General features: G+C 49.2%; 1 long non-coding RNA gene across 1 annotated transcript in view; it reads right to left on the reverse strand.

The window, feature by feature from the left end:
* Nucleotides 1–589: 589 nt before the first annotated feature.
* Nucleotides 590–27,146, reverse strand: part of LOC119179673 (uncharacterized) — a 48,609-nt gene continuing 22,052 nt past the window's right edge. Inside the window, exon 2 of the long non-coding RNA XR_005110848.2 lies at nucleotides 590–1,143. This is a non-coding gene — a long non-coding RNA (uncharacterized LOC119179673). The remainder of the gene's footprint in view (nucleotides 1,144–27,146) is intronic.

Here is a 27,146-nt window from a genome sequence, read left to right on the forward strand (position 1 = left end):
ATACGACTTGTGGATAATGGTAACGGCCTTCAATGTACTTTAGGGATGGTGTGCGTGCAGCAGCGATAAAATATCAGTGCATTATTCGGCTACGTCCGGAGGTCAAGAGCAAAACAGACGCCATTGCTTGGTTCATTGCCTGGTAATTTGCCATTGACAAAAGTGTGCCTTGAGCTGCAGAAGCCAAGTGTTGGGACTGTTGCACTAAAAGGGTGACCGATTGACATGTTGGGACGCAACTATCATAGCAGCACTAGGTCTTCCGTCTTCTCGGGCGTCTGGGCCTATAGGAAAAGTGGGAAAGTCGCCGGGGTTTATGTGGGATGGTTGGAATTGAGTGTTTTTTATCACGTACCAATTCACAGTCGGACATAACACAACAAAGATCCAGCCTTTTCACCGTTGAGTTTTTGAGCTCCGTTAACTTATTATCGCACTGCAACCGCCACACCACCGAATCCCAACTTCTTCATTGACGGCTACCGCATACGGAGTCACTACTCGTCTGCCTTGAGTCTGGAATTATGGATTATGATACATGGCTTTTCATTGAGTGCCAGTGAGTCCTTCAAGTAAGTACAAGTGTGACTGAGTATCAAGTTCAACTTTATTTGTAAATATTTCTTTTACAAAAAAGCAGGCTAATTAATACATCTAGTTGCGTGACACACTATATGGTCACTGGGCTTGTCAAGTTTATTGTATGGCGAAAAAAAGCGTCAATTATTATATATACTCCAGCGAGTTTTACCATTTATTAATGAAGTAAACTAAGAGAAAGTAAACACGACGACAGATACACATTTATTGTAAGCGAAAAAGCTTTTGTCATGCAGTTATGTGCAGCATTTGGTAAGCATACTCATGTGAGTGGATTTTATAGTACAGCTCGTGCCATACACTAACATACTAAGAAAAAGGAGCATGTAGCAGCTATTGTAATGGCATTTGTTTTGCCAAGGCACACTGAGTATATGTGGTCACAAAGAGCATCAAATAAACACACTCATTTGCCATGTGTTACGAGGCATTCTGGAGAAGCACCCATACTTGTTCCATTTCCTAACCGCCAAAAATTTCATCCAGGTGACGGATGATGACAGCATCCGCTTCGTCTCCATGGTCCTGAGATATTTGGTTGACCTGAAAGGGAGACCAGTCAGCTCAGAGTGCGGCAGAAGAGCGAAAACATGAAACTTGATGTTAAACTATGACTGTTTTGTGGCATGTTCAACTATAGAATTCAAACTTCCGCACGTGTTAAGGCACGTTCATCATGTCTTCGTCGAAACAACAGTGCACTGGCGTTGCAGGCTGTAAAGATGCCGCAAAATGAGACACTTTGATAAACTACCCTCGCACTTATTACAATGGGTAATTGTCTTCTACGTACGAATTCCTGGAATGCTTTCTTTGTATTCTTTTTGAGATCTTTACAAACAGCACATAAACTTGTAGGGGTGAATGAACTGATGAAAGCACTAACAGGAGCGCCTTCATGCCCCACAAACTAATAATCATTTTATTCATGCTTTCTTTGCGTTAACATTATGTGCCCGGAACTTGTCAGTCACTTAAGTGCGCATCGTAATCAGCGTGAGGTAAATCAACTGGCATCATAACTCTAAGTGTTTTTCATAAAAACACAACTTTTCCACATAATAATGAATGTTACATGGCGTTCAGAGTCAAGTCAAACGGAGTCATGAATACAGGCTTTTATCATCTCCATGTACTATTCTCATTACCGTGTTGCAGGAGTACCACGTGGAATGTGAGCACGTTTATGGAACATCAAGTTGCTTTCATGGCACCTGAAGTACTCCACGACAACTTTGTACGTAACTCTCTAGCACACATGTCCAAGGCTGCTCGTGATATCGGCTCTACGGAGAATTCAGCCACCCCGTCAACATAATAAGATGTTCTAATTTCATGTGATGGGGAGGAAGACGAAGTTATTTTTTGTAGAACACATCTCGCTTGTCTCAGTGCTTTTCTGGACTTTTCGCTGCAGTTGTGGGGTGTATTGCCCCGTACGTTGCGGTAATGAATGTACAACCTAACGAGGTGACGTCCGACTCCGGTTCGACCGCGGCCACTACCTCGAGGAAGTGAGGAAACACTTCCAGTGAGAGCGATGACACTGAGCTGTACTCTGCATCCTGCGATGAGTCCTCAGACGACGGCTTTCAACCTGTCCTGCACCGCAAGGCCAAGCGATGGATCATCAATCCATCGCCGGTGTCAAGTACAGCCATCGTGAAAACGGCGCCTCAGCGATGGCCCCATTCCATCCTGTTCTTGCCAAAGAACGTTACCGAAAGCCTGTGTGCTCTGAACAGGCAAGCGCTTTCGCTCTATTTCGAGAACACTGTGCCGAAGGAGATTAAAGAAGTACGGCTTAATACAAGAAGAAACCTCCTGGCTGTCGATGTGGTACACCTGAGTGCGCTGAGCACCCTGCGACAAGCAGCACAACTGGAAAACATTGCATTTAGGTCCATCATACCAGCCGATGATGCGACCACATCAGGAGTCATTGACGACATTAACACGGAAATCCCAAACGCAGACCTTCCAATATGTATAAAACCAGCGAGTCAAGACAACGTCTTTGTCAGCGTTGGACGACTTGGTAACACACGCTGTGTGAGAGTAACGTTCAAAGGTGACTGTCTTCCCGCATACGTGAAGGTTGGCCACTTTCGTCAACAAGTTCGACCGTTCATTCCTAAACTTGTGCAACGCTTCAATTGTCAGAATATCGGTCATGTAAAGGGTGTTTGCAGGAGCTCCGCAGCGTGCCCCCGGTGCGCCGAACCACACGCGGAAGACAACTGTAACGCTACCACACTGAAGTGTCCTAACTGTCAGGGTGCTCACAAGGCTTCTTCGAAAGAATGTCCGCACATAAAGAAAGAATTTTCTATTCTGAAGCAAATGGTACGAGACAGCTCAACCCACAAAGAAGCTGCTGAGAAAATCCGGCGAAGACGACGTCGCCGTCGAAGGTCTTCACGTCGAACAGCGCCAACTTCAGGCAATAAGTGGACGCATCAGGAAAGATCGCCAGTTGCAGTTTCAAGCACGGCAAACACAGACGTTGGAAAAGAGCAAAGGGGCAGGCAAGTCTCTACAGAAGAGTGGCCTCCACTTACACGTACACAACGCTCAGAAGAGCCGCAGCAGAAGCCGTCTTCTTCAGAGCAAGCTGCTGCAATGGTGGACTTGCGGAACACAGATCAGCAAGTGATAGCTCTTTTGCGACCCTAAATAACGCCATTCGCTTGTTGTTAAGCAACATGCACACACCGTCAGCAAGAAGTGCATTGCAATTACTGGACGCTTTGAGTCCAGTACTCCCATCGCTTGAGTAAATAATGGCTCACCAGTCACTGTGTTTCAGAGAAGAGGTCCGAAAGGCAGCGATTATTCAATGGAATGCCTGGGGACTGAGGTCACGCACCGCCGATTTCCGTCGGTTTGTGTACACCAATAAGTTCCCCATCATTGTCATCTGCGAGCCCAATTTACAGAAAGAAATCAGACTTTCTGGTTATGAGTCATTCATGTTGTCTACAACTGCGGACAATAGCAAAGTTCTGATGTTCATTCGCCGCGACCTCACCTACATCCTTCATCCGGTGTCACCCCATGACGACAATCAATATATAAGTATAACAGTGAAAAGGAGACTTACCATCACGGTTGTGGGTGCCTACCTCTCTCCGTCAAGCCGTTTCGACCATACAAGACTACAAGGTATCCTGTCAGCAAGTTCTCACCCATGCATTATAATTGGCGACTTCAACGCCCATCATACAATCAGGGGAAGCTCGAAGACCAATGTTAAAGGAAGAAAGTAGGTGTCATTCGCCTCCGACAACCAGTTTTTCTTGCTAAATAATGGCAGTCCAACGTTCCTACGTGGTTCAAGGTATAGCAGCTGCCTTGATTTGGCCTTTGTCTCACGAGGCCTCGTCAGGCATGCTGAGTGGTTTCCAGACATAGAAACGCATGGAAGTGACCACATTCCCACTTACGTCAAAATCGAAGGATTGTCCCATGCTAAGGTACGCGATAGTGTTCAGAGAGTGGACTGGTTGAAATTCCAGTCTCGCATGGAAGAGCTATGTGAGGCAAACATAACCCTCGACATAGAGAAGATAATTAAAAGCACAGTACATGATACTACGTGTACCCTAACCAGCTCTCCCAAAGTAATGGAATCGGACATCGAGCTAGAATGACTTCGAGCAATCCGACGGCGTGCTGAACGAAGATACCGACGCACGGAGGCAATAGAAGACACGGATTGCTCGACGTATACAAAAGAAGATTCAGCGCCGGATAATTAAACTCGAGTCACAACGTTGGACTGTTTTTGTGAGTCACTTGACCCGCGAAAACCTTTATCCCAATTGTGGAAGACGGTGCGAGGTCTCCGCACAAAACCCACTCAGTGGTCACCATTCAGGGCTTTCGCACTTTCTGAACAGAGACGCGGCATCGACGTGGCAGAAAACTTCTGTGCCAGAGTATCTTGGCCACTCGCAGTGCCCAATAGCCTATTGCCCTCGACTAACTGTCCAGAAACACTGGATTCCCGCATGGATATGCCTTTTTCAATCGGGGAGCTCAGAGCAGCACTAGCATTGTGTGGACGCACGTCGGCACCAGGGCCCGATAGAATTTCTTATAGTGCCTTGTGTTATCTGGGTGAACGCGCGAGAATCCTCCTTTTGGAGTTGTACAACAAATCCTGGAAAGATGGAACGCTCCCGACAAGCTGGAAGACAAGTCGCCTAGTTCCACTTCTGAAACCAGGCAAGTCACCGTTGGAGCTCTCATCTTATCGTCCGATCGCATTGGCTAGTTGTGTAGGCAAAGTTATGGAGAGGATGATTCTGGGATGCCTGGAGTGGTTCTTCGAGTGTAACAACATCTACCCAGATGCCATGGCAGGTTTTCAGCGTGGTCGAGCATCGATTGACAACGTAGTCGACCTGGTCACTTACGTCCAACACGAGAAAGGTCGTAAGCGTCTCTGCGCATCTTTGTTCTTAGACGTTAAAGGGGCGTATGACAACGTTACGCATGAAGCTGTTCTCACCGCTCTCGAAAATATAGGAGTAGGTGGTCGGATGTATCGCTGGATACGTAGTTATTTGTCAATGCGATCCTTGTTTGTGAGCACTGAAGACGGTCCTACCTCTCCACATTACAGCCACCGTGGCGTCCCCCAGGGTGGCGTACTCAGCCCTGTGCTGTTCAATCTTACGTTAATTGCTCTCACTGAGCATCTGCCAAGCACGGTCATGCTATCAATGTACGCAGATGATATCTGCGTTTGGGAATCGGTTTGTAACACGCCTGCAGTTACGAGGGAGAATTCAAAAAGCTGCCACTGAAACATTACGCTATCTACGAAATTGACGCTTGGAAATTTCTTCCGAGAAATGCGCCCTCGTAGCTTTTACACAAAAGCCTATGGATAAGTACACTATAAGCATCAACGGTCAAACTGTACCATACGTTCGATCGCACAAGTTTTTGGGCGTCATAATTGACAGGAATCTCTCATGGAGCGATCACGTTTTGTACATGAAGAAACGGTTAATGGACATTTGTAGTATACTGAAGTTCTTTGCAGCGAAGACTTGGAGAATGTCTCCCAATGCAATGCTACAGCTGTACAGAGTACTTTTTCTCGGTTTTCGGCGGTACAGTTTACCGGCATTGACGAATGCAAGCAAAACAAGCCTTCGAACGCTACAGAGTATTCAGTCCCAGGCACTCCAGATTTGTCTCGGCTTGCCTCGTAGTGCGTCGACAATGGCTACTATAGCTATCGCCGGTGACCACCTCATCACGACACATAACGACGTTGAGGCACTCAGGACACATATAAGGCATATTGCTCGGACACCCTGCCACCACCTAGCCTCTTTACCAGCAGACGGACCACGTTCGTCATTTTGCCAAACGGTCACCACATATCGCGATTCTTTGCCAACATGCTTCACACCCGCTGCCAGGCCTTCGACTTCTCCCTGGTGCCTGACTCAGGCTAACATCAGGCTAACTATACCTGGCATCCAGAAAAAAGCAGATATGTTGTCACCTGCTCTTAGACAGCTTGCTCTGCTCTTGTTATACGAGACGTATCAAGGCTGTATACACGTATACACCGACGGCTCTGTTTTACAGAAGAGTTCAACGGCATCATTTGTTATACCGATAAAAGACAAGACAAGAAAATTCAAGACCTCCCACCTTACGACATCAACGGGAGCAGAGTTCACAGTTCTTCGTGCCGCATTGCAATGCATCGACGACCAACAGCCATAAAAATGGACAATTTTCAGTGACTCAAAGGCGGCACTGCAATCCCTCCTATCACCTTTACGCCACGGCCCGTACAAACAGCTGGTATTTGAGATTGCAGAAAAGACTCACCAACTCATTGAGGAAGGACATGAAATAGCCTTTTAATGGCTTCCAAGTCATTGTGAAATAATTGGCAATGAACGGGCCAATCGAGCTGCCCGTTCTGCCCATACTGAAAGCGATGAAATATCAATTCCGCTTTCCAGAACTGACGCTGCACGGAAACTCCGCATGCTTGCTCGCAAGCGCACCTCGTCACAACGAAACGAGTCACATTTCATCCATGCACGGTTAGGTACTTTGGACCCATTTCTTAGTCTTTGAATTCCTCCGGAATTACGGCGACGAGACGCTACTATGCTGTGCAGATTATGGTTGGGCGTCGCATTTACCAACGCGTACGCGTTCCGCATAGGAATGGCTGACACTGCTGCATGCGACCATTGTGGCTGTGATGAAACAACTTGGCACATTCTGTGTGAATGCCCGCAATACTGCTCGCAGAGACAGTCACTATGCAATGCACTAGATGAACTGGACAACCAGCCTCTTTCGTAAGAAAGAATCCTGCGCTGCTGACAGGACTTTATGTCGCAGAAGAAGGCTGTGAAGGCGCTCCTGCGCTTCTTGCGTTCAACCGGCCTGTTCAAACGACTGTTATCGGAACTCCCTGGATGTGTGTGCATGTGGTTTTTTTTCTAATTTATTTTTATCTCTCTATTTGTATCCTCTTTCCGACCCTTTTTGCCACCCCCTACAGGGTAGCAAACCAGTTCGTCTAGGTTAATCTCCCTGTCTCTTCTTTTTATTTATTTCTCTCTCTCTTTAATTTGATCTACGACCCCATTTGTTGGGCCGCATATTGCGGAAGCTAAGCTGGTTAAGAATAATTAGGCAGTAAACGTAAGATGATCAGATCTACCGAAGTCCCCGAGAAGACCGGTAGGCGTTTTTGTAATAGCGGAGGCTTCAGCGTCGCAAAGAACAGGATGATCATTCTGGCACAAGGCATGTGCTGCGGCTACAGGCTTGTGTTCACATCAGTAATAAATTACTTTTGATCACGTCAGGGTCACCAAACTGTGGCGATGTGCAATCTCGCAGGCCGGCATAACCTACCCTCTGCTCGGTAGAGAGCCCGACTGGACTGGTGTGGCGTAGCCGCTGAATAAAAACGAGGTGTGACCTGTCAAATGGATGCGACTTTATTTAAATGCGCGGTTTAAAATCCCAAAAACACCATGCGAGTATGACAGATGCTATAGTGGAGAGCTCCAGAAATTTCAATCACCTGGAGTTCTTCAAAGTGCACCAAAATTAGAGCACGCGGGCCTACAGCCTTTCCACTTCAATCAGAAATACAGCCATCGCAGCCGCGATTGAATCGCCTGCAACCTGCCAGTCAGCAGCCGGGTACCTAGCCACTAGGCCACCGCAGTGGGGAAATGGGTGGTATTCGATGGAAAACGCGTGACAAGCGAAGACTTCAGGCCGAACTACGGCGGCGCTGCACAACGGCAAAATATTGTGACGGGACGAGACCTAGGCTTATAGTAGAGCGTCCACAGAGAATCGGCAGCCGAACAAGATGACTGAGTTGCCTCTCGCGCAAGCGTCTAACGCACAGGCGTCTTCGTCGTCTTCGCAAAGTGCCACACTTGCTCCTGAAGATGATGCACCGTAACATCACTCCCCCGCGGCGAAAGCACCCTCACGGCGCTTGGTACGGCGGCGACGAACTAGCAACTAGCAGGGTGATACAGTTTCAGTCTGTAAACGTGGACAACATCCCTCTGGAGTGAGGGGGTCGAAGAGTCTTTGTTTAGGGGTGTGATCTTGTAGCTGACGTCACTGAGTTGTAATACATTGTAGGGGCCATGGTAGTGTAATAGTAGCTTCTATAATAAGCCGACATGGCGGTTTGGTGCCCAGAGAAGTACCGGAGACCCCGGGGAGAAGTGAAAGCTTTGGTAGCGACTATCATAGAGGTCTTTTTGGTGCTTTTGCAACAAGTGCAGTAGATCATGGGCAAGCTGACGAGCTGCATGGGCTCGAGAAACGACATCGCTGGCGTACGCAGTAGACAAGTGGCAGCCGAAGGAAAGAGCATGTCGAATGGTAACGCTGGATGTCTGCCAAACAGCATATAAAACGGAGAATAACTAGCGGTGTCGTGCCAAGACGAGTTGTACGCAAAGGTTACAAAGGGGAGTGCTTTGTGCAAGTCATGGTGATCTGGTGAAACGTACATAGACAGCTCCTGCATTAGCGTTCGGCGCAGACGCTCGGTCAATCCATTTGTCTGTGGATGACAAGCGGTGGTAATCTTGTGCTCAGTTGAGCAGGCGCGAAGAGTGTACCTTCCTCGATCAGTAAGGAGCTGCCGCGGAGCGCCATGATGAAGAATGAATTCATACAAGAGAAAGTCAGCGACGTCAGTGGAACAGCTTTTCGGCAGTGCTTTACTGATGGCTAAGCGTGTGGCGTAATCTGTGGTGACTGCAACCTATTTTTTTTCTGGAGTTGGACGGTGGAAACTAGCCCAACAGGTCAAGGGCAACACAGAAGAATGGTTCTGTCGGTATGTCAATGGGCTGTAGGAGGCCAGACGGTATAACAGAGGGGCGCTTGCGGCGTTGGCAGTGGTCGCAAGCAGTGACGTAGCAAACCACAGAACGATACAGTCCGGGTCAGAAAAAGCGACGTCCCACACGATCGTAGGTACGAGAGACGGCTAGGTGACCAGCTGTAGGTACGTCGTGTAGTTGTTTGAGAACGCTGGGACGCAGTTGGTGGGAAAGCACGAGTAGTAATTCCGGGCCATCGGCGTTGAAGCGGCGACAGTACAGAATGTTCTCGTGCAGTTCGAACAGGCGTACGGAAGGGTCTCTTGGAGCAGAAGTCAGACGCTCGATGATGGAGAGTAACGATGGGTCACGTCGTTGTTCGGTAGAGATATCACCCAAAGCGTAGATGGAGAGCACGCAGAGGTCTGATTCAAGGTCTGTCAAGTCGGGCATTTCAACCGGATGACGTGACAAACAGTCTTCGTCTATGTTCATGCGAATACCATGAAGGAGTATTTTTGCAGACGCAAAAATACTCGCCAGGTTAATCCAATGATCGCCGGGTTAATCCAATGGCCGAAGTATCGACCCACTGAACTACACCACGAAAGCGCGGACAACTTAGAAGTGGTCCTATTTGGTGCGCCAGCGGATACCGGTTGTGGTGCAACGAACGAGTCAGAGCTGATAGTTGATAAACAAAACAAAATTATATTTAAAATATGACATACCAAAATATACACAAATATGCACACCTGACAATAGTTGAATACGATATGTCACTAATCAAACAACGAACTACACAGTACAATCAACTACACTCGCAACAACGCACATAGATAACAATACGCGCTACAATGCAATCACCTGCATTTAACAACCAAGACACTTAAAGACTAAAGAGTTCGAAAACTTATTCAGTCCAAAGTCCTTGGGACAAAGTTTGAATGATACTCTTCCAAGAATCACTCACTGAAAGTCTAGCGCCGTTGTCGATCCACTGCCCTCGAAGTTTCTCTTCCAGAAAACCTTGCTTCTTGGCCTTGGCCGCTCTCCAAGCACCAAAGTTCGCCGGCAACACGTTGGCTTCCCACGCGTTGCAATCGCAGGGCGCGTCTTCGCTCTCTGGCGGTCGCCTCACACTATTTTTCTGCTGGTCGCACCAGCCTTCACCCTTCAGGCGGAAACCCTCTCCATCACCTGCTTTGTCACTAAGGCCAAAACCTTGGCCGATACTAAAGGGCGGCAAGACCCTACGCACACTTGCGCACAACTTTCATCTCCTGCCTACGTACACAGGCGAAAACTTTCTTCTTCTCCTACTTTGTCACTGAGGACCGAACCTTCGTCGACAAGGCGGAACACCCTAAGCACCCTGGCGCAAACTTTCTTCTTCTCCTGATCTTCCTTCTCTGCTGCTCGCTTAAATACCTTCCGCGCTATACTCCAGAACATTGTAATCGTCTCGTCAGCGCGATGCCGAGCCAAGGCTGGGGAAATAGCGAGACATTTTGAGGGCCGTCTACGACACGTGGTGCAACTCTGTATCACCACGCCCCTTTCCTTCCAGAACCTTCCAGGGCTTGCTCGGCCACTGATGTGAGGAGGTTGGTCAGCGAAACTACGCTTCCGAGAGAGGAGAAGATGCGCCTGGGGAACCATTTGATGCTCGTTTTATTTTTTATTGTTGACCCTTAAGCTTCTCTTTGGGACTTAGTCACCAGAATTCTGCGGCGGGCTCACTCTGTTTTGAGCACTCGTTTGTGTAACATACGCGCACGAACACGCCTGTGGGAGGCGGGTGTTGAGTTGGCAAAATACAGCACGACAATCACCCCGATGTCGCTGCACTGTTAAAATGTTGACTGAGTGGCGGCGCTGACGTGTTCTCACGCAGTGTTCCTTTGATAACCACCGCGAATTTACCACGTGCGTTTCCAACACCACGTGCGTTCCTGTAGCCACTTTAATCAGAGCTGCTGTCGCGCGCTCCACACTGCCTTCATGCTATGGCCACCGGAGAGCAAGCTTGAAACAAACTCCCCTGCCGAAAAGCTTGGGCCATCCTGTATCGTACCCCTGATGAACCTTTTTAACGGTTCACGCTTAATACCGGGCTCTGGTGAACCACAGTTCATGAGCATGTGGTACAGTGTGCATGCATTTTCGTTGCAGGCTTTGCATGTAATTTTTATTTCTTCCACTCCGCAGAACTCACTGATTAGAGATGATGAATACTGCGATTGTGTTTGTAGTTGTCTAAGTGTTATGAATCGTGCTCTGTTTAAGTTCACATGGGAGTGCGGATAAATTCTTCTGGCCAGAAAGAAGTGTATGGTGATTTCAATATAGGCGGTGAGCTTAACTTTGTGTAGTGAAATCAATCCAGCGGAGTGAGGGCTATTTGTGAAAGCGTGCCGATCGGCCAGATCATTGGCGACGCTGTTCGCCGATCTGTTTGGATTGACTCGTGGGCCTTCAATTCTACCTATGTGCCTGATGAATCAGTACATGTACTGGCACACGGAAATTTTAATTGCCAAGGAACTAATGGCAAACAATATGCCTATTGAAATTAGTTAATTTCCTTATTTTTACACGGTCGTGCATAGTAGTGTTTACGCGATGAATAACTTTTGAAGGATTAGTTGCCTCGCGCAACAAGCTAATGCTTTGTGCATGACAAAGACTATTTACGCCAATCATGCACAGTTAACGACCATTTCGAAAAGAAGCAACGAGGGACAGAATAAAGTTACTATCGCCCACATTTCGTTTAATTAAAGTAAAGGATTTTTTCACATCATTACTGTAGGCGTAGTTATGCAGGTTCCTGGGGGCCCCTTAAAAATTGTTGTTAAAATGTCATGAGTGTAGACACACTAATACGCTCCTAAAACGACAAAATAAACAATTATAAAGAAAAGGGTTAAGAAGTTGATAATAGGTTAACAACAGAATTATAGCATTAGCAATGATATTATAAATTGCACGCCCCAGCAACATTGTTCAGACTAGTATTAGCAAACAAGGCAAATTATTATACATGCAAGCCTGGATATACGCGAGAAAGTGTAATACTTTATTATAAAACAAATATAGCAGAAATTATTCATTGAAAAAGCATGGTTGATCCCTCCATCATGGGAATAAAACACGAAAGTGAAATGCGCCTTTGAAGGATAAACTACTCTTTACTCTATATCAATAAAAGGAGGTTTGCCAAATGCTGTTTTAGTTTTTGGCAGGTATAGCCCCGTTAAACGTGAATCTATGTTCGTTGTCGCTTCGCACATCTCCATCGCGACTACTAATTTCTATCTATTGTGGTATATATAGACAATAACCGTCAAAGCCTAAGTGGAAAAAAAGGCCTAATGACAAGATGAGCGTCGTATATAGAACGTGGAAATTGGGGTAAGGACGCTATTCCACGGCCTGCTAAAGTATGATTGAACTTCGTGGTATCAAAGAAAGTGCGTCGTGTCACCTCTGTGAATGCCAATTCATATCAAAGTGTGAGCGCGTTGATGAAGTTCTCCTTTTTATGTAACGAAGCGTTGTGAACAATGATACATAGATTTATTTCCGAACACTTTTGGAAGGGAGAACCCCTCCCGAGGCTGTTAAGAAACAAACATATGTGTTAATATTTAGAATGCTTCTTTCTTTAACCCGTATCTTCACGAAACAAAACTGGTCGTAAAGCGAGGATTCACTTTTAACTTTGTGTGGCGTAATCACGTGTGCGTGTCAACTTTAGCGGAATTTCAAAATGTTTGTGTGGGCGTCCGAGAAAGACAAGGATGGAGACAAGAAACCGAGCCAGCGACAGGCGACACGTGCAGTGGTGGCACAAGATGGAAAAAGAATAGAAAGAAGAGAGGCACGTTGGGAACGCGTGGAGAGCCGAGCAAGACCTAGCCGAAAGACACGCCCGACCAGGGCACTGTCCTTGGAGGTTTTCCTGGCCGTGCTAACAGAGCATCTGGTGCTAGCCTAATGGTCCTCACGGTGGCTCCAGCTGGGACACGCCGCACTAGGGTGCTGTCCATGGAGCTCCTGCTGCCTGTTGCCTGGGGATCGAGCTCCGGGAGCAGAGGTAGCTGTCCGGGGCAATCGACACCGGGTGCGTCTTCTACTACTTCGATGTGCTACAGGGACGACGGCTTCCGCTTCGCCGCCACTACCCGAGACTGCTTAAAGTCGTCTACAAACGTGAGGCCTGATGGAGGCCTTGGCTCCTGCTGAGAGTGCACGTAGGACGTTACCCGCGTGCCTGAGCTTGCCGTAGCAAGGTTGTCGCTGTGCGTGGACTTTCGCCTCCTTGACACACTGGTTCAGCAAACCATTAGCGATCGTGTTGTCTTCTAGATTGAACAGTAGCCGCTTGGATTTCAGGTAGTTTATGTGTGTCTTTCTGTGCTTGTCGTCGTGATAGGTGATCGAGTTCCTTTTTGTCATAAACGTTATTAGAGAACTACTCCTGCGCCATCTTGTATTGTTCGTTTCGGTGACGACGGACGTGCAAACGTGACGAACCACCCCCGGGGTTACACTGGCACTGGTGCATTAAAGCATTAAAATATTACTCTCATTATATATATATATATATATATATATATATATATATATATATATATATATATATATATATATTATGAAGTCTTGGTCTGGATTACCTTTTATTAGGCCCGAGGAACCGGCAGCCGACAGCTACGATGAATGAGCCAAGATGATGATGCTACGCGAGAACGATGAGGATGCATGAGCCACACATGATAATGATGATAATGTACCAGTGAAGAGGATGCGTATACTAAATGCCCACATCGATTCCCCCCACGTGAAAGCGGCCAGCCTGGCCGCGGCAAGTCAAGGGGACAAAGAACGTCGCATGAAGGGCTTCATGCGGGAGACATGGACGACCTCTGTAGTTCGATAACGGCGATCTGCTGGGGCTACAAGTGGTGTCACGCGATAATTCACTGGTGAAGTCTTTTCAAGAACGGTGTACGGCCCAATAAACCGAGGCTGAAATTTGTCGCACAAACCAGGTGTGCGAACAGGCGTCAAAAGGAGCACTTCGTCTCCAGGTTGGAAGGATACATCACGATGCGATTCATCATAAAGTAGCTTTCTGTCTTGCTGGCGGGCTTCAGTGTTTATACGAGCTCGTTGGCGGCACTGTGCGAGTCGTGAAACGTATTCCTCTGAAGAGTGTGGAGATGAATTCGCTTGGCAGGTAAAGAAGGAGACGTCCAGGAAAGAAGTAGGGGAGCGTCCATAAACTAGGTAAAATGGCGAGAAGCCGGTTGTTCGCTGAATGGCCGTATTGTAGGCGAAAGTAACGAATGGTAGAACAACGTCCCAGTTTTTGTGGTCTGGTTGAATATAGGCGGCGATCATGTCAGCAAGAGTGCGGTGGAATCGCTCAGTGAGGCCGTTAGTCTGGGAATGATAACTAGAGGCAGTCTTGTGAGTTGTGCCGGAGGCCTGAAGAAGTTTATTCACTAGTTGTGAAAGAAAGGCCCTTCCACGGTCACTGAGCAACACACGTGGAGCACCATGACGCAGTATAATGGCTCGGAGGATGAAATCGGCAATCTCAGAAGCTGAACCTGTAGTAACGGATGCCGTCTCGGCGTAGCGCGTCAAATGGTCAATGGCTGTTACTATCCACCGGTTTCCAGCAGCACTGACTGGGAGGAGGCCATAAAGATCGACGCCTACAACTTCGAATGGTGTGGCTGGGCACGGAAGAGGCTGTAGTTTACCGGCGGGAGCAGATGTTGGTAGTTTTCTACATTGGCAGGTAAGAGGCACAACGCACACAGGCTGCAGATCGGCAACGCAGGCGACAGTAGTACCACGTGGTAGTAAAATTTTATCTTGTGTGGTGTTGGTAGCAGCGAGGACAGTTGATCCATTATTGAAGCGAGCCACACCCGATGCCAGATCTATGCCTTTATTAAGGCAACACGGTGACGGAGTGACCAAAATGTCACCAGAGTCGACGTCGTTGGACAAAACTGTCACTAATTGATGTTTGTTTGGTGGTAACTCGATTTCTACTGCAGCGATGAGTCGAAGTGGCCTGTAGGTTTCGTCGTTGAACAAGTGGTCCGTGTCAGTAAGATGGACGACACGTTGTGCACAGCAAATAGCCGCAGAAGCAGAGGAAAGAAAGTCCCAGCCTAAAATGAGTTCATGGGAGCACGGGGATAGCACAGCAAATTCTATATGATGAAGAATTTCGTCGATTAGTACACGGGCAGTACACAGAGCGGAAGGGCGAATCATTGTTTTCTGGGCTGTAACCAGTGTCGGTCCATCATAAGGCGTCGTGACTTTTCGAAGACGGGCACACAAATCAGCACAAATAACAGAAAACGCAGCCCCAGTGTCCACCAAAGCATCAACGTCCACTCCCTCAACTGTGACCGCAATCATATTGTAGGGGCGCGCTGGAGGAATTGGAGTCCTGTGTTGGAATGCAGTTTGTCCTCCAAAAACTGCATCGCTTAGTTTTCCGGAGGCCGATCAGAAGTAAGGGAAGCAGACTGAAGAGGAGAAGAAGAGCGCCGGTAAGGCGACGGTGAACGGCGTCGAGTTGATCGATGACTACTGCGCAGTTCACCCGATGCTGGCGGAGATGGAGACCGACGCGGCGGTGACGAATAACGGCGACCCTGGTACAAGGCTCCTGCGGTATAGTCCCGTTCGCGTATGTCATACCCTCGGCGCTCGTCTTGCTGGCGCTTGCGGCAAAAGCGTGCAATGTGACCACGATAGCCGCAATAATAGCACGTAGGCTGAGTCGATTGATGAGGAGGGTAGTAGCTTGCGCTAACTGCACCAGGAGAGAGAGAAGTCAGACGGACAGGTGACGGCTCACGCGGTGGTGATGAAAAGCTCGTGGGAAAGCTTGTGGGAGGTGCGGCAGCAACCGACGCGTACGTTCGTGGCGGGGACGTCGAGCTGATGGTGCGTGGTGGTGCGGCGGCGGTGTGCGGGAACGATGGTAGAGTACGAGAGACAATGGGCGGCAGGTTGGCCATGTGGGTCATGGACGTGAGCTCTTCCCCGATGACATCCCGCAATGACGTTGAAGAGGACTGAACGGGACACACTGACGGTAGTGTGAATCCAATTGATTCTAATTCTTCACGTATAATCGCCCTTATCGTGTCTCGCAGGTTTGGATCAGTCGTAATACGGGCCGCGTCACTGTCTGATTGTAGGCGCATAGACTCAAGTTCTTCGAGGCGCTGACAGGTTGTCGCAACGTCAGCAACGGTAGCCGGATTTTGGATCGCTAGGGCGTTGAATGCGACGGGTGCAATACCCTTAAGAAGCTGGCGCACCTTGTCTGATTCTGTCATTGGTGTGTCAACCCGGCGGCAAAGTGAAAGAACATCCTCGATGTAGGATGTGTACGACTCCCCGATGTGCTGTTTCCGAGTCGCGAGAGCTTTCTTTGCGAGAGCCGAACGAACAGCCGGTGTGCCAAAGACATGGCGAAGCTGATCTTTGAAGGCTGACCAGTCGGGGATGTCGATGAAGTGGTTGAGGAACCACGTCTTAGCGACACCCGTGAGGTAGAATGACACGTGAGCGAGTTTGTAGGCGTTATCCCACCGGTTAGCAGCGCCGACACGTTCGAAATCATCCAGCCATTCTTCCACATCTTCCCCGCGCATACCAGCGAAGGGATGGGGCTCACGCTGGAGGCTGTTGATGACGTGAGAAGGCGCGGCACGCAGTGGTTGAGTGGGAACGGCTGCAGCACCGGCCTCATCTTGGTGCGAAATATTTCCAGACACCTGGCCCAAGCGGCGACCTGAACGTAGCTCCAGGGGGTAGAGTGGTCGAGAGGATGACGACGGATCTAACAGCACTCTCCACCACGTATGAAGTCTTGGTCTGGATTACCTTTTATTAGGCCCGAGGAACCGGCAGCTGACAGCTACGATGAATGAGCCAAGATGATGATGCTACGCGACAACGATGAGGATGCATGAGCACACATGATAATGATGATAATGTACCGGTGAAGAGGATGCGTATACTAAATGCCCACATCAATATATATATATATATATATATATATATATATATATATGTATATATATATATAATATATATACATATATATATATATATATATATATATATATATATATATATATATATATATATATATATATATATATATATATTTATATATATATTGCCACGTTTGGGCGCACGTTAAAGAACCCCAGGTGGTCAAAATTTCCGGAGCTTTCCACTACGGCGTCTCTCATAATCATATAGTGGCTTTGGGACGTTAAACCCCACAAATCAATCAATCAATATATTGCCACGTTTCATTTCCCAAGTTTTCGTTATCGTCCCAAAACACCACACGATTCTCAGCGCAAACCGCGCCTGCAAATTTCCAGAAGGTTCCGGACTGTAGTAGATCATTTCGATAATATCACGCCCACTGTGCGAACGGTACAGATTGTTCTGGAACCTACGCCACCGCCAGCGATAACACTAGAACATTCGATGGCAAGAGTATAAATGCCGACGCGCTTCGCCGCTTGTCAGTTGTTGTTGAACGAAGGTCGACGCTCCGTTCGCCGCTATCAGTCTGAGACTGCTATCTGTGCGAGACTGCTGCTGTAATTGGACTTTCTCTTTACCGGGCACAGGTTCGCCCAAATAAACAGTTAAATCCCAACAAGAAGTCTCCTGTCTTCGGCCACGTCACGACCCCGTGACATCTGGTGGAGGTGCTGCTTCGTTCATGTACCGGACGCCCCCGTCAAGCCGTGAACCCAGCCCACGTCGCGGAGAAGACACCGACGCCAACTAACAGCAGCGAACAAGCCGCCGAAAGCAAGGTATCCCACCGGAGTACGGGCTTCTGCAAGACAAGGCGCGGAAAGCCAAGGCCATGAACTCTACTGCAGCGACTATGAGAACCGGAGCGTCCCAGGCCGCGATCGTCATTCATCAACCCAGGGAACCACCAACGTTTCATGGGTCATCGTTTGAAGACCCGGAAACCTGGCTAGAAACTTACGACCATGTGACCGCCCTCAACCACTGGGACAACGAAGAAAAGCTCCGTCGTGTGTACTTCTACCTGGAAGACACTGCAAGGACCTGGCTAGAGAACCGGAAGTCCACGCTCCGAACGTGGGATGTCCTCTGCGGCGAATTTCTGCAAACGTTCGCGAGCGTCGCTCGCAAAGAGAGGGCCGCTGCTCTACTAGAGACCTGGGTTCAGCTACGAAACGAAAAGGTTGGAATTTTTACAGAGGAGATGACCCGCCTATTTCGTCACGCTGACCCAGACATGCCTGAGGAGAAGAAAGTTCGTTTCCTTATGCGAGGGGTCAAACCGGAGCTCTTCGCGCGACTAATGAGGAATCCACCGAACACCGTCCAAGAATTTGTATCCGAGGCGACCACCATCGAAAAAACCCTGGACATGCGCACCAGACAATATAATCGTCGCCTGACTCCAGAATGCGCTGCTGCTCAAGCCAGTGACTCGGACAACCTGCGTGAAACGATCCGAGCGATCGTGCGGGAAGAGCTGCGCAAACTCTTGCCTTCGGCGCAACCTCAAGTGGATTCGATCGCCGACATTGTGCGAGAAGAAGTTCGGCAATCGCTTCGAATTCCCCAAACACCGCTGCCCGAGCCAGAAACTATGAGCTACGCCGCTGCAGTGCGCCACTACGCTCCTCCCCGTCCACGCCGAAACGCCGCCCCGTCGCACTTCCGTCGCCAGACACCACCGCCGCCACCACCCCCACCGACGACCTACCGTTTGCCAGCGGGCCAGCGCAGTGCGCCGAGGAAAACCGACGTTTGGCGCACCCCTGACCACCGCCCACTGTGCTACCACTGCGGCGAGGCCGGGCACACTTACCGCCGTTGCCAGTACCGACAGATGGGACTGCGTGGCTTCGCCGTCGATGCACCACGTCCACAGCCAGGGGAACGGCCACGTGACATCGCCGACTACTTGACAGAAACTCAATGGACACCACGAAGTCCTTCTCGTTCGCCGTCGCCCAGCCGCCGCATGTCACCAAACCCCCGGCAGTACTCCGGCCCAACGCGGGGCCGGTCTCCTAGCCCGTATCCGGGAAACTAAGGGCAGCAACCGGTGGAGGTGCGGTTGCTGTGCGACGAACTACGGAAGATCCTCCGACGACGACGACGCCGCGACGGAGCTTTCCGAACACAACGCCAACCAGGCAAAGCCCTGATGGCGAAAGCTCACTTACCGAAGGTGGCCTGACGACGCAACATGGAAGCAGCGGAACAAGCCGACGCAGCCGTGACCCAACGCCACGCCCTAACTGTAATGCGAGACGGCGAACTAGCGACCTCGACGTTCTTATCGACGGCCACAGTGCGACTGCTCTCGTCGATACTAGAGCTGACTATTCTGTCATCAGTGGGTCGTTCGCCGCAAAGTTAAAGAAAGTTAGGACAGCTTGGAAAGGCCCTGAAGTCCGCACAGCTGGAGGTCATCTCGTAACGCCTGCAGGAATCTGCACAGCGAGAGTCACCATTAACGGCCGTATTTATCCTACAGACTTCGTAGTTCTACAGCGTTGCTCGAGAGATGTCATCCTTGGCATGGACTTCTTATGCCTCCATGGTGCTGTCATCAACCTAAAAACAAAGTCGATAACGTTATCCACAGAAGAAGCACTACCGCCGCGCACGCCGTCAGGACACCATGCCTTGAATGTGCTGGAAGAACAAGTCACCATTCCGCCTTGCTCAAGCGTCATTATTTCAGTCGGTGCTCCTAAATCACCTGACTTGGAAGGCGTCGTTGAAGGCAGTCAGCATCTGTTGGTCACCCGAAATATTTGCGTCGCAAGAGGGATTGCGGAGCTGCGGGGAGGCAAAGCAACGGTTATGCTCACGAATTTCAGCAATGAGTACAAACATGTGAACAAAGGAACAACGGTCGCATACATCGAAGAAATTGTCGAAGCCACCAGTGCTTTCGCCCTCGCCGATTCTGCGGAACCTGCTCAGAGGAACCAAGCCCCTCCCATAGCTTTCGACGTCAATCCCAGACTTCCGAACGATAAGCAAGAACAGCTCAAGGCCCTGCTCCTGCAATACGAAGATTGCTTTTCTTAGTCATCGAAAATTCGGCAGACCCCAATCACGAAACATCGCATCATAACTGAAGAAAATGCCAGACCACTCCGTCAGAGTCTGTACAGGGTTTCGACGCGAGAACGTGAGGCCATGAAAAGACAAGTTGATGAAATGCTGCGGGATGACATTATCCAGCCGTCCAAGAGCCCGTGGGCATCCCCCGTGGTGTTAGGGAAGAAAAAGGATGGGACCCTACGTTTCTGCGTCGATTATCGCCACCTGAACAAAATCACAAGAAAGGACGTGTATCCTCTCCCATGAATAGACGACGCACTTGATCGGCTCCATAACGCCAAGTACTTTTCGTCAATGGACCTCAAGACTGGCTATTGGCAAATCGAAGTCGACGAAAGAGACCGAGAGAAGACGGCGTTTATAACACCGGACGGCCTCTTCGAGTTTAAGGTGATGCCCTTCGGCCTTTGCTCAGCGCCTGCAACTTTTCAACGCGTTATGGATACAGTACTGGCAGGATTGAAGTGGCAGACTTGCCTTGTGTACTTGGACGACGTCGTCGGGTTTTGCTCGAGTTTCGACGAGCATCTTCGGCGCTTTGAAGCTGTACTTCAAGCCATCAAGACGTCCGGACTCACACTGAAGCCAGAAAAGTGCAGATTTGCAAATGAGGAGCTCTTGTTTCTGGGGCACGTTATCAGCAAGTCTGGAGTTCGTCCCGATCCACGGAAAACAGCCGCCATCGCCAACTTCTCACCGCCCACTGACAAGAAGGCCGTACGCCGATTTCTGGGCCTGTGCGCCTATTATAGGCGGTTCGTGAAAAACTTCGCCCGCATCGCCGATCCTCTCACTAACCTTACCAAGGCCGACGTGGAATTCAAGTGGGAAACGCCACAGGAACACGCTTTCCAGGAGCTTAAACATCGCCTCCAGACGCCTCCGTTACTTGCCCATTTCGACGAATTCGCCGAGACAGAAATACATACTAACGCAAGCAGCGTAGGTCTTGGCGCCGTTCTTGTGCAGAGGGCTGACGGACTTGAAAGGGTTATTAGTTACGCCAGCCGATCGCTATCCAAAGCAGAAGCAAATTATTCCACAACAGATGAGGAGTGTCTCGCCATCATCTAGGCTACGTCAAAATTTCGCCCCTACCTCTACGGCAGGCCCTTCAAAGTTGTGATCGACCACCACGCCTTGTGTTGGCTAGCCACCCTGAAGGACCCTTCAGGTCGCCTCGCACGATGGAGCCTGAGACTTCAAGAATATGACATCACTGTCATTTACAAGTCCGGCAAAAAACACTTCGACGCCGACTGTCTCTCTCGTGCGCCTGTCGACCAACCGCTACCCGACGACCCGAATGACGACTACTTCTTGGGAACGATAACTACCGACGACTTCGCTGAGCGACAGCGGGCCGACCCGGACCATAAGGCCCTAATAGAATACCTCGAAGGCAGGACCGCCGAAGTCCCGAAGGTATTTAAGCGCGCACTTGCGTCGTTCTTCCTACGAAACGGTCTTCTACAAAAGAAAAACTTTTCACCGCTTCGAGCTAAGTACCTCCTTGTGGTGCCTTCAGCTCTGCGACCAGAACTCCTTCATGCCCTGCACGACGATCCGACAGCAGGGCACCTCAGTGTTTCTCGCACGCTCGCGAGGATACAAGAAAGGTACTACTGGCCACGTCTTACCACCAACGTCACTCGTTATGTGAGGACATGCCGGGACTGTCAGCGATGCAAGACACCGCCGACAAGGCCAGCGGGACTTCTGCAGCCAATTGATCCACCTTGTCGATCTTTCCAGCAGATTGGTATGGACCTACTAGGGCCGTTGCCGACGTCGGCTTTCGGAAACAAGTAGATCGTGGTAGCAACCGACTACCTCACCCGCTACGCCGAGACAAAAGCCCTGCCAAAAGGCAGTGCATCCCAGGTAGCTAAGTTCTTCGTCGAAAATATCGTCCTACGTCACGGCGCCCCGGAGGTCCTTATCACCGACAGAGGAACGGCATTCACTGCTGACTTTGGCTGTATGCCAAGCGATCTTGGCATACAGCCAAACAAACCACCGCCGGACGACAGCGTACCACCCACAGACCAACGGCCTCACCGAGCGGCTTAACAAAACGATCGCCGACATGCTGTCAATGTACGTCGATGTCGAACACAAGACGTGGGACTTCATTCTTCCGTATGTGACCTTCGCATACAACACGGCGGTGCAGGAGACGACGCAGATATCTCCATACAAATCGGTCTACGGAAGGAGCCCGGCAACGACGCTCGATGCCATGTTACCTAACGACACCGACGAAGAAAGCCTCGATGTGAGCGAGTACCTTCAACGCGCCGAAGAAGCCCGACAACTTGCGCGTCTCCGTATCAACAATCAACAGACGACTGACAGCCACTGTTACAACCTTCGACGACGCTTCGTGGAATACCAGCCCGGTGAACGTGTTTGGGTGTGGACGCCGATACGCCGACGTGGACTAAGTGAAAAGCTTCTGCGACGCTACTTCGGACCGTACAGGGTGGTTTGACGTCTCGGCCCACTCGATTACGAGGTTGTCCCCGACGGCATCATGAACTCTCAACGACGCCGATCGCGACCTGAAGTCGTGCATGTCGCGCGCCTCAAGCCGTTTCATGCGCGTTAACAAACTGAAACAGTGTTTTTTTTGTATTATTGTTTCACCGTAATTTATTTATTGTACTTTCTTGCATTATTATTGTTGTACCTTAATCTTTAGTTAAAGCATCGGGACGATGCCTTTTTTCAGAGGGGGGCAATTCCACGTTCCATTTTCCAAGTTTTCGTTATTGTCCCAAAACACCGCACGATTCTCAGCGCAAACTGCGCCTGCAGTTTTTCACAAGGTTCCGGACTGTAGTAGATCATTTCGATAAGATCACGCCCACTGTGCGAGCGGTACAGATTGTTCTGGAACCTACGCCACCGCCAGCGATAACACTAGAACATTCGATGGCAAGAGTATAAATGCCGACGCGCTTCGCCGCTTGTCAGTTGTGTTTGAACGAAGGCCGACGCTCCGTTCGCCGCCATCAGTCTGAGACTGCTATCTGTGCGAGACTGCTGCTGTACTTGGGCTTTCTGTTTACCGGGCACAGGTTCGCCAAAAAAAACAGTTAAATTCCAACAAGAAGTCTCCTGTCTTCGGCCACGTCACGACCCCGTGAAAAAATATATATGTATATATATATATATATATATATATATATATATATATATATATATATATATATATATATTGCGACGAACTTACACGCCTTTATTAGGTCTGGAAGGTGTGGTTAAAAAACCGTCATCTCCGAGGCACAGAACCGACTGAAGAGCCATCTCCACTAACGATGAAGATTAAGAATACTAGGTGACGATGGTTTTGCACAGGTGATAAAGAAGCGTGCTTCAAATGTCCACACTAATGCCCTACGCATGAAAGCGGCCATCCTAACCACAACGTATGGATGCGGAGAACGCCTTGCGAAAGACCTCATACGCGAGACATGCACTATCTCGGTACCGCGACAGAGCTGGTCACTTGGAGCAATCACAGGTTGAACGCGATAATTAACGGGCGAGGTCTGCCCTAAGACTGTGTGGGGCGCGAGGAACCAAAACTGGAATTTGTCGCACAATCCAGGTTTGCGAACTGGTGTCAGGAGTAGCACCTCATCGCCAGGGTGGAAGGTCACAGTGGTGTGAGATGCGTCATGCAGACTTTTTCGGGCTTGTTGTCTCTCCTCAGCGTTGAGTCTGGGGAGCTGGCGACAGTAATGGAGGCGGGGCGCATACTGTTCACAGGAGGATGCAGATGGGGCAACCAGGGCTATCAAGAATGAGACGTCCAGAAATGAAGATGGCGATCGGCCATAGACAAGTTAGAATGGCGAGTAGCCAGTTGTAAGTTCTACGACGGTACTATCAAACGCTACGAACGGCAAAATCGCATCCCAGTTGGTGTGGTATGGCGCAATTTACATTGATATCATGTCGGACAGAGTTCGATGAAAGCGCTCAGTGAGCCCGTTGGTTTGGGGGTGACAGCTGGAGGTTGTCTTGTGGCTGGTGCCGAAAGCATTCCGAAATCCTTCCACACTTTGCGAAAGAAAAGCTTTTCCACGGTCACTCAGGATGACACGAGGGGCACCGTGACGCAAGATCAAGGCTTCAAGCATAAATGTGGCCACGTCAGAAGCGGAGGCCGAATTCACGCCGGACGTTTTAGCGTAACGTTTCAAGTGGTCGAGAGCTGTCACTATCCAGTGATGGCCACTTGGAGGCGTGGGAAGGGGATCAAATAGATCAATACCAAGGACTTCAAATGGTGCCGACAAACATGGAAGTGGTTGCAGCTCTCCGCATTGAGGTGGTGCCGAAAGCTTTCGGCGCTGAGAAAGGCTGCAAGAGGCGACGTACTTTGCTACGCTGGCGGACATCCCTGGCCAGTATAAAATGACCTTTGACGCGATCGTACGTTTTATGGAAACCAAATTGACCAGCAGTCAGGTCGTCGTGATAGGCCATAAGAATATGCGCTAGAAGTGAGCGAGGCAAAACAGGCATTCATCGTGATCGTCTGGGTGATAGATGTGGTGGTAAAGAACGCGGTTATCGGGCTTGAAATTTCTGAGCTTTCACCGAAAGTGGGCATGAGACGGTTGCGATTTCCTCTGAAGGCGATCTATGATGCGTCTCGAGTAAGCGTCAGCAAGTTGATGCCTTATGATGGAGCCATGGACTTCAGGAGGGATCTTGTCAATGACGTCTAAGGAAGAAACAGATGTGGAGGGACTATCCAAGTGTTCATCGCTGAAGTTAGTAGTGGAAGCAGTGAACGGTGCCGTTGTAAGTGGGCAGCGAGAAGACGAATCTGCGCCCTAGTGATTTTTACTGCAATTGTAGGTAATAGTAAAGTCGTATTCTTGAAGATGTATAATTCATCGACCAAGGCGTCCTGACAAATTCCTGAGTGTAATAAGCCAATATAGAGCATAATGGTCTGTAACTATGGTAAATGCTGGTCATATAGATTAGGTCGAAAATTCTGCACCGACCACACGACAGCTTAATACTCCTGTTCAGTAATGGTGCACTTCTTCTCGGCGCTTTTCAGGAGGCGGCTTGCATGCGTGACGACCCTTTCACTTTGATGATTGATTGCGCTGCAGTAGAATACTTCTGGTTCCGCGACCGCTAGCGTCAGTATGCAGGAGTGTGGGTGTTGTTTAATCAAAATGATGAAGTACTAGTCATATTTAGGGCACTTTTCAGATGACTAAACGCTGATTCGCAGGCAGGAGACCACTCAAAGCAAACAGCGGAACCGAATAATTTGTGCAAAGGTGCCGTTATTGAGGCAAAGTCTCTTATGAATCGGCAGAAATATGAAGCCAGGCCAAGAAAGCTGCGTAGGTCTTTGGTCCTTTCAGAACGAGAAAAATGAATGGCCGATATTTTATCGGAATCAGGAGAAATTCCATTCTTACTCACGATGTGGCCTAAGACCTTCATTGTGTTGCTGGCAAACCAGCACTTTTTTGTGTTCAGCTGAAGGCCAGCCGTACCAAGGCACATGAGGACTTCGTCTAATTGGTGTAAGCATTGAGAAAAAGTTGACGAGAAAACAATGATGTCGTCAGAATAGCACAGACAAGTTTTCCACGCGCTGCCTGGTGTCCAAACAGTGCCGTCTTTTCTTTACCATCCTCATGCATTGGTACCTGCCAGTATCTCGAACGTAGATCAAGACTCGAGAAGTATTGAGCTCCTTGTTGCGAATCCAAGGCGCCATCTATACGTGGCACAGGGTATACATCCTTGCGCGTGGTCTTGTTTAGCGCCCGGTAATCTATGCAGAAGCGCACAGAACCATCCTTTTTTCGAAATAAGACGACAGGTGATGACCAAGGACTAGCAGAGGGGCGTAGTATGTTCCGTCTCAACATGTCGACGTTTCCTTCAATAACCTTCCGCTCAGCTACTGATACGCGATATGGCTGACGACGTACGATTGCTGTACCCTCAGTCTCAATGCGATGCGTGGTGACGCACGTCTGTGCCAATACGGTCGAATTTACGTCAAACAAAGCTTCGTGCTTAGTCAGCAAGGCAAACTGTTGTTAGGTCTGCGAAAGGGTCTGGTCAGAGGTGATGGTGATTTAGAGGGTGGAGGTGGATGGGGAACGTGCAACAGAGAGATCTCCAGGAGAAGCGTCTTGAAATGTTACCACAGAAAAAGGCTCCGGTGTAGCGACGCCCGCCAACGTTGAGCTCTTCGGAGCCAGAATTTTTTCGGGTGTCGGGTTTGTGCGAAGCCATCGTCGAAACTTATTAGACCTGATGCGAAGGCTATTCCTCTGGTGACACAGCGTTTGGAGGGTTGTACGAGCGCATCGCCGTAGTCGATGACATCAGACAAAAGTGTAACAATTCGCTGACTGTGTGGAGGTAACTAAGTGCCTTCTTCAGCATAAAAACGAAGTGGCGCGTCATCTACGTGAAGCGAATAGGTGGTATCGTTCATGTGTAGGACGCGTTGCTGGCAGTAGATGGACGCGGACGCTGTTGAAAGAAAGTTCCATCCTTATATTAGCTGTTGAGTACACAAACTAAGCACTGCAAATTGCACATAATGGAGAATTCCATCAATGTAGACATTAACAGTGCACTTAGCGGAAAGTCGGATAACGTCCCCTTGAGCAGCAAGCAACGTAGGTTCACTGTAGGGAGTAGTAATTTTGCGGAGGCGCGCACAGAACTCTCTGTGAATGACTGAGAAACTAGCACCAGTTTCTATTAATGCTTCCGCTTCCATGCCTTCTACTGAAACAGGTATCATACTATGAGGATGTTCTGGGGGATATTTTTTAGTTTGCTAAATGCAGCTTTTCCCTCAGAAGCTGCGTTATTTAGTTATCCGGGGTACGGTCGGTGAGCTGAGAGGCTAGTCGAAATGGCGACGTAGAGCAACATAGAGGAGACGGCGAGCTATGCCTGGTATCA

The sequence above is a fragment of the Rhipicephalus microplus genome, chromosome 7, assembly GCF_043290135.1.
Source record: "Rhipicephalus microplus isolate Deutch F79 chromosome 7, USDA_Rmic, whole genome shotgun sequence".
Taxonomy (NCBI): domain Eukaryota; kingdom Metazoa; phylum Arthropoda; class Arachnida; order Ixodida; family Ixodidae; genus Rhipicephalus; species Rhipicephalus microplus.